This window comes from Bison bison, unplaced genomic scaffold (assembly GCF_000754665.1).
Source record: "Bison bison bison isolate TAMUID 2011002044 unplaced genomic scaffold, Bison_UMD1.0 scf7180017864381, whole genome shotgun sequence".
In the NCBI taxonomy this organism is placed as follows: domain Eukaryota; kingdom Metazoa; phylum Chordata; class Mammalia; order Artiodactyla; family Bovidae; genus Bison; species Bison bison.
In genome coordinates, this window is record NW_011494953.1 from 582396 (window position 1) to 591136 (window position 8741).

The following is an 8741-nucleotide window of genomic DNA, read 5'->3' on the forward strand; positions in this document are numbered from 1 at the left end:
GAGATCAGGAACAAGGCTCAATCTACAGAATTTCCTACCTCTTTAAACACCCAGGTTATGTCACTGATTTTTTTCTGTATGACAGCAACCCAGTCAAGAGAGAAACATGGAAGATGCCACACAGTATTCTTTCAAGAAAGGGCACCAGCGTGAACTCTTCCCTCAGGCTGTGGGGAGGACCTTTCTTACTGTTAAGAAGATGTGGACTCTGAAAATGCCTTCAGACTGATGCCTTCTAATTAACAGTGACATCAGCTAGAACAAAACAGGGAGCAGGGCAAGGGTCTTAGCAAGGGAGCCCTTACTCTACATAATGCTATTATTTACCACATTTTGGGACATGTTTGACATTATGAGTAGCTATTCACAGTTATTAGTTTTTTATTACTTTTTTCTACCTTTTAGAGTTCACATATCTTTTTTAAAATTTATTTTTAATTGAAAGATAGTTGCTTTACCATATCCTGTTGATTTCTACCATACAATAATGTGGATCAGATTTAAGTACACATATATTTCCTCTCCCTTCTGTCTCCCTTTCACCCCACTCCTCCCACTCACCTCTCTAGGCCATCATAAAGCACCAAGCTGAGCTCCTTGTACTATATAGCAACTTTTCATCAACCATCTATTCTACATGTGGCAATGTATATATTTCAATGGAACTCTCTCAGTTCATCCCACTCTCTCCTTCCTCTGCTGTGTTCATAGATATATTCTCTATGTTTTCATTTCTATTTATACCATGCAAATAGGTTTATCATTGTCATTTTTATAGATTCCATTTATATGTGTTAATATGTGATCTTTATTTTACACTTTCTGACATACTTCACTATGTATAACAGCTCTAAGTTTACCCAACTCAGTTCAACTGACTTAGATTCTTTTCTTTACATGGGTGAGTGATATTCCATTATATATACGTACCACAACTCCTTTATCCATTCATCTGTCAATGGATATCTATCTAGGTTGCTTCCATGTCCTGCTATTGTAAATAGTGCTGCAGTGAACATTGGGGTACATGTGTCTTTTTGAATTATGGTTTTCTCAGGGCATATGCAGGCTTCCCTGGTGGCTCAGACAGTAAAGTGTCTGTCTGCAGTGCAGGAGACCTGAGTTTGATCCCTGGGTTGGGAAGATCCCCTGGAGAAGGAAATGGCAGCCCACTCCAGTCCTCTTGCCTGGAAAATCCCATGGAGGGAGGAGCCTGGTAGGCTACAGTCCATGGGGTAGCAAAGAGTCATACATGACTGAGCGACTTCATTTTCACTTTCACTTTCAGGGCATATGCTCAGTAGTGAAATTACTGGGTCATATGGTAGCTTTATTCTTAGTTTTTAAAGGAATCTCCATATGGTTCTCCATAGTGGCAATTCACCTTCTTAAAATTTTTTATTGTGTTAAAAGCACTTACCATGAGGTGTATTCTCTTAACAATATTTTAAATATATAATACAGTGTTTTTGCATACAAGCTTGATGTGGTAAACAGATCTCTCGAACTGATTGACCTTGCAGGACTGAAACTTTATACCTGTTGATTAGCAGCACCTTGTTTTCTTTCCCCACAGTTCCTGGCAACTACTATTCTATTCTTCACTTCCGTGAGTTTAACTGTTTCCAATCTCCTTCATATAAGGAGATTCATGCAGTATTTGTTCTTCTGTGTCTGGTTTATTTCCCTTGGCACACAGTCTTTCAGGTTGATCTATGTTGTCTCATATGGCAGGATTTCCTTCTTTTTAAGGAGGAATAATAATACATTGATGCCGGAGTCCAGCTCCAGCAGCCAGGGAATCAGCCTGAAGGGGTGAGCGGTGTCGGCGGACGATGACGTAGTCTCTGACTCATAGTATGGAACTACATGTTTATTTCAAGCTTTTATACTTGACCAAAGCATTATATCAGAGGTTTGACATTTTCAGTTTCCCCCACCCAGATTTTTTGTCTCCAGAAATCATTGTTGTCTTTCAAACAGAGTTCCTGCTTCAGCGATTCTCTCAGAATTGGCTTTACTATCTATTATCTACTTTCGCTTATGTGTCCTATACTTAACTTGTGATTACATTGTAACTCATGCTACATTCCTCAGTTTATTTCTTATCTTTCTAAATCCTGTTTTCCCCCAGCATCTTAAGATCACTATCTCCTAAAATGGCTTCTAGCTATTCTTAATTATCCCTAAACCCTAAACTCAACAAACTTCTTTTGCCATAAATATTTCCCTCACAAACAGGTCTCAGACAACAATCCTTCCCATGGCCTCAAGCTGCGGCCTACGTTCTCATCCTGGGACATTCTTTGTAAAGATCCTTGAACAAATGTCAATGGTTACTTTATAGATTATTTTCTGGGCACAACTGTAGAAGGCTTTGTGCTTTCTCATGCTTCTCTCAAGCACCTTAACATTCTTTCCAGCCAACTCAACTGAAGAAAGGGAAGAACAAGTCAGAATCACAAGGCCTAACTCCTTCATCCCGGGACTGTGCCTGTGAGATGAGGAGAGGGGGTTGGGGCCATGCCTTCATTTTGTCAGTAATGCCTAACGCGGCTCCCGACACATTGAATGTATACGGTAGAGGATATTTATCCATTCATCTATTGATGGACGTTTGAGTTGTAACCACATTTTGGCTACAGTGAGTACTGCTGCAGTGAACTTCGAAGTGCTAATATGTCTTTGAGACCCTTATTTAAATTATCCTATATAAATACACAGATTTGAAATGGGTGAATCATATGGCAGCACTTTTTTCTCTTTTTAAATTTTTGATTAACCTTCATATTTTTCACAGTGGTTGCACCATTTTGCCATCCCACCAACAGGTTCAAGGATTATTTTTTCTCCACAACCACACCAATATTTGTTATTTGTGTGTGTGTGTGTTTGATTATAGTCACTCTAACAGGTGTGAAGTGACATGTCATTGTGCTTTTGATTTGCATTTCCCTGTTGATCAGTAATGATATTAAGCTCCTTTTCATGTATCTATGGTTATTTATAGGTCATCTTTAAAGAGAATTCATCGCAGCACTGTTTATAATAGCCAGGACATGGAAGCAACCTAGATGTCCATCAGCAGATGAATGGATAAGAAAGCTGTGGTACATATACACAATGGAGTATTACTCAGCCATTAAAAAAAATACATTTGAATCAGTTCTAATGAGGTGGATGAAACTGGAGCCTATTATACAGAGTGAAGTAATCCAGAAGGAAAAACACCAATACAGTATACTAACGCATATATATGGAATTTAGAAAGATGGTAACAATAACCCGGTGTACGAGACAGCAAAAGAGACACTGATGTATAGAACAGTCTTATGGACTCTGTGGGAGAGGGAGAGGGTGGAAAGATTTGGGAGAATGGCATTGAAACATGTAAAATATCATGTAAGAAACAAGTCGCCAGTCCAGGTTCGATGCACGATACTGGATGCTTGGGGCTAGTGCACTGGGATGACCCAGAGGGATGGTATGGGGAGGGAGGAGGGAGGAGGGTTCAGAATGGGGAACACATGTATACCTGTGGTGGATTCATTTTGATATTTGGCAAAACTAATACAATTATGTAAAGTTTAAAAATAAAATAAAATTAAAAAAAAGAGAGAATTCAAGTCCATTGCCTATTTTAAATTAAAGTCGTTGTTAAATTTTCTTTGTTATTATGTTGTAGAAGTTTCTTATGTAGTTTGGAAATTAACCCCTTATTATTAGATATTATTAGATCTAATTATTAGATATATGGTAGCTCATACTTACTTAAGACTGACTATGCAATGTGCCTTTTATTAGGCATTTTGTTGCATTTGTAGGAACATTTTGAGGCAGGTGTAGTTTTATCCTTAATTAACAGCTGATTAATATACTGATCTTCAAGGCGGTTGGGAAGTATTTAATGCCACAGAGTACTGGTGTGTATGGATGTCTGCATAGCCAAGGCACTCAAGCTTTCCCCTGGAAGGCACAGTGAATAATATTAGCTGAAATGCTACTGTAGTTCTACAAATTATACTAATAAATTATCAGCGGGTTCTATGTCACCTTTATTTTATTTATTTAAGAAAAAATACTCATGGATTGAATGGCTGAATCAGTGATTCATTGAGGTTCATTCTCTGAGTGTACAAAGAATGTCTGAAAACACACTAAATGTTATTTAAAATAAAGGGCCTGATAGAGTCAATTGAATTACTGTTGTAGGGGAAAGAAGCACAAGATATTTAGGAGTCAATAGTGGAAAAACTTCTAAAAAGGATATAGCTCAGACACTGAGTTCATTTTGAAGATAATGAGAGAAGAGGAATTTGGGTTCCTAGCAGACCACAAGTGACACATATCATGGGACTGCAGAGATCAGATCAGTGTATAAATCTGCAAAAGTAGAGCGTCACGAAGGGGCCAGAGCCTGATTTATGGCCTAGAAAACTGAGGGATCACGTTGTCCTCTTCAACTCACGTATGGAGCCATGTGAAAAAGACCTAGCATGAGAGTGTTTGCCCTGGATAATCAAGATAGACTTTGTGGTCAGGTTTAAGTCACTTAATTGTCAAGTAAAGCCCAGAGACCAGTAGGATATGGTACAAGGGGAAATTAGAAAAAATGTGTGCCTGGGTTAAGGTATGTCCTTTTAGTAAACCCTGGTTTCTACCATCAAAGGAAACAAAGGCGAGTGCTGGCAGGTGAAATGGAGTGGAGTGATGAATTTTACATACCAGATGCTTGGAGAGCTGGGGAGTGGGGGAAGTACCAAGTCTGACAATGGAAGAGGAGCACCATTGTCAAAGAATTCCTCATATTTCCTGGCTGGTGCACAACATTGGCCAAGGGAGTATGTGACAAAGTATTGAATGAATCACCCTATACTTCCTCAGTGAAGATAAGGAAGTCCATGGACAAGGGAGCTATGTGATATCAGCATGAGTGTGGCAAGTTACTTTTGAGATTGGAAGCATGTGGTATTTGGGGTGGGAAACAAGTGCATCATGAGAGTGCTAGGCTGTTCCCCTGGGTGGAGCTCTCTGATCCTGATAAAAGGAGTTTCCATCACAGTGCTGCTAGCTTCGTGATACTCAGTTAGGTCTTCTTTGGAGCCTCTGGTGAGTACAACTCTTAGAGGTCTTTTTGGCACTTGGTTGGCAGAGTTTCATCTGAGGGTAGAAGTGACTTTACTTTAGCCATTTAGTATTCTCTATGGGAAAAAGAAGATAATGTGTTTTAGGAGTATATTTTGTTAATTGGTCTTGAATGCCATCTTGAATGTGATGAGAGACTTGGAATCAGAGGCACAATCTTCCCCTGCGGGAGAGTAAGTGAGATGAGATGCTGTGCTGTAGCATATCCTACATTAGTTCCAAATGCATCATTCTCAGCATTCAATCCCACTGAATGCTAGATTTGGGCCTTTGCATTTCTCCTCAGAAATCAACAGCAAGTCAGTTAGACTAGCAAACAAGACCTCATGGGAGGTATAAGTAGAGACTTATTCTGAGATTGGCTACAATTTTAATATCCAAATTCTTCTTCTTCAGACTATACCTGTACTGAGAGTAGACCTGTGTAGGAAATTTTGTCTTTAGAAAGTGGTAGGATGAGAGATTAACCAGAAAAGACTGAAGGTCTGAGGGCAAGAGGTTCTAAAAATGAAGGGTAAAGAAGCTACAAAAAACCACAAGGACTATATTAGGGACCATAAAGGGTTCTTGGAAATGGGAGGGTTGTTGGCTCAGCTAATTGTTCTACTTACTAGTAGGACTCTCTGTTATGAACAATGTTGCCTGTTTGTATTTCAGATTCTGTGAGACCCAGGAAGGATGTCTCACCACCCGCATCCCCATCCCCATCCACATCCGCATCCACATCAGCATCACCATCAGTGCAAGGAGCCCTGCCATCCACCTCCAAAAGTGTGCCCACCCAAGTGCCATGAGCCTTGCCCACCTCATCCATGCCCACCTCCACTGGGCCAGAAGAAATGCCCTCCTGGGCCACCATGCCCACCTTGCGAGCAGAAGTGTCCACCCAAGTGGAAGTAATAGCACCAGATTTCACCTGGACCAAGAAACAAGATCCAGGCTCTTCCATTGTCCTCTCTTCAGCCGTGGTGATGGACTGCATCTTCCTTAATCTCCCTCCTCAACTGACAGCTGACAGAGAAAAGGCTTGCTTCCTGAAGCTGACACCACATTGTTGGAAGAAAAGCAGCAGGATCATCGCTTGATCTCTCTGTGCCATGTGCCCGTCTATAATCTGCATTGTGATCTCTACCCCATGAGCAATTAGTGTGTCTATTCTTTTGCTTCTCCAGTAAAGCACATTCATACTTGAACCCATAGTTCTCTCTTTTTTTGTGTGTATAATGTTTTTAATCTCTTATGTCGACTACAAGTATTCTGAGTGTTCCTTTCCATTCCCATTGGATTATCAGAGTTAGACTTTTTCATTTGTGAGTTCAGCTTTGCCTGAAATATGTCTTTTGGACTGGCTACATCAAAGAATTCTTTTATTGGTTTCAAGCCCATTTCTATCTTTTCCCACCTTGTAAGACCTTGAAAAGAATTGAATTCCTTCAGCCTCAGTTTCCTTATCTGTAAAAAACTAGGAAAGAATATATTCAAGTTAGTGTACTCATAGAAATTAATTTATTTGTAAATGTTTCCTAATTATTAACACATGTCAGGCAGTCTCTCATGTACTAGGGACATGATGATGGTGACCAAAGTCTTTGTCTAAATTCTTGAGTGGATTTCACAAGCACACACATACACATAAGAAAATAATAGTGATGCATGGGTATATGTTAGAGATAGTTGTTTAGGAAAGCTCTTCCAAAATGGTTTTACGTACAAAACATTGAGTGAAGAGAACAGTGAGCTGTGAGTGTATCTGGGGTACATTGTACCTTGAGAGGAGATGCTGAGGCAGAGGAAAGGAACCATAGACAGAACAGCGATCAAGGAAACGCTGTCCCTAATGGGATCAGACACATTGGATCTCAAAGATGTAATAAAAGTTTTGAAAATTTGGTTACAGTTTGACAGCCATATTATACTGATGGCCAAAGGAATCAGATTTTATATTTATATGTGTGCATGTTAAGTCGCTTCAGTCATATCTGACACTTTGCAACCCTATGGACTGTAGCCCACCAGGCTTTTCTGTCCATGGGATATTCCAGGCAAGAATACAATCAGTAGTGGATTGCTGTGCCCTGCTCCAGGGGATCAACCTGCATCTCTTGTGTCTCCAGCACTAGCAGATGGGTTCTTTACCACTAGTGCCACCTGGGAAACCCTTTTTATCTATACACTTCTCAACTATCCCATACAATTTCTTTTAACTGAAAGTATATATGGTCTTGAAGACATTTTCAAAAAAGTCAGAGTATTAAAGAATAAATTTAAAGGGCTTCCCAGGTGGTGCTAGAGGTAAAGAACCCCCCTGACAATGCAGGAGACATAAGAGACGTGGGTTTGATCCCTGGGGTTGGGGAAATCCCTTGGAGGAGGGCATGGTAATCCACTCCAGTATTCTTGCCTGGAGAATTCCATGGACAGAGGAGCCTGGTGGGCTACAGTCCATAGAGTTGAAAAGAGTCGGATGCTAAGTCACTTCAGTCATATCTGACTCTTTGCAACCGTATGGACTGTAGCCCACCAGGCTTTTCTGTCCACGGGATTCTCCAGGCAAGAATACAACTGGAGTGGGTTGCCGTGCCCTGCTCCAGGGGATCATCCTGACCTAGGGATTGAACCTGCATGTCTTATGGCTCTAGCATTAGCAGATGGGTTCTTTACCACTAGTGCCACCTGGGAAGCCTTTTTTATCTATATAATTCTCAACTACCCCATATAATTTCTTTTAACTAAAAGACAATGTCTTAAAGACATTTTCCAAAAGATCAAAACTATTGAAGAATAAATTTAAAACTCCTTTGCCAAATGAAAATTTATTTTGTGGGCATGACTATATGAGAAGTAAATCTATTATTAGTAGTTTTCCCATCCTACAGTGAAATTGACTCCATTAATTTCTATCACCTTATAGGTAACAACAAAAATGTGTAGAGAATTTTACTCTTGTTGTGCCTCCAACACTAAAAAGAATTGATTCTCTTTTTAAGAGGGTTGACTTTGCACTCTTGGAAAAGGCTCTGGACTACTATTATTGTTGACAGATTCTCTCTCCATTTTTGTCTCGAAGTAAAACAAAAATATAAGCCCTTTGATTTTAGGAGAACAGGATTGACACACTCAGAAAGTTCATAAACTTTTGCTGTATAAACTGGATAATTATAAATTGATGACTCTCTTATAGTCAAGAAACTCAACGTCAAGAAAAATAACCTTATCAGTCCTTCAAAAGACGCAGGTTTCCTTATTAGATTATATTCCATATGTTCTCCACTAGAAATAACCACAATCCTCACTCCTAATAATCACTTTCTGTTTTTTTTGTGTGTGTGTTTTTTTGTCCACCAGTATAGAAATAGCTCTAAAAATTATAGTTAAGTTACTAGTTTTTTCACTTTGTATAAATGGGATTATACTGCATTCCATCTTTTTTTCTCTCTTCTTTCAACTGACGGTATATAGTTTGGTTCGCTCACTAGTTTGCTTTAGTATATTGTTGTATGGCTATATCACACTTCATTTCTCTCTTTGTTCTACTCATCTTGACCTTTAAGTTGTTTCCTGTTTGGAGCTGTTAGGAACACTAGGATGTCTTCTTC

At 39.5% G+C, this 8741-nt stretch overlaps 1 long non-coding RNA gene across 1 annotated transcript; it reads left to right on the forward strand.

Moving 5' to 3' along the window:
* The first annotated feature begins 5068 nt into the window (after positions 1-5068).
* On the forward strand, positions 5069-6338 carry LOC105001272. The gene is made up of 2 exons (XR_826847.1): positions 5069-5109; positions 5803-6338. It is a non-coding gene; the product is annotated as an uncharacterized LOC105001272 (long non-coding RNA).
* The last annotated feature ends 2403 nt before the right edge of the window (positions 6339-8741 follow it).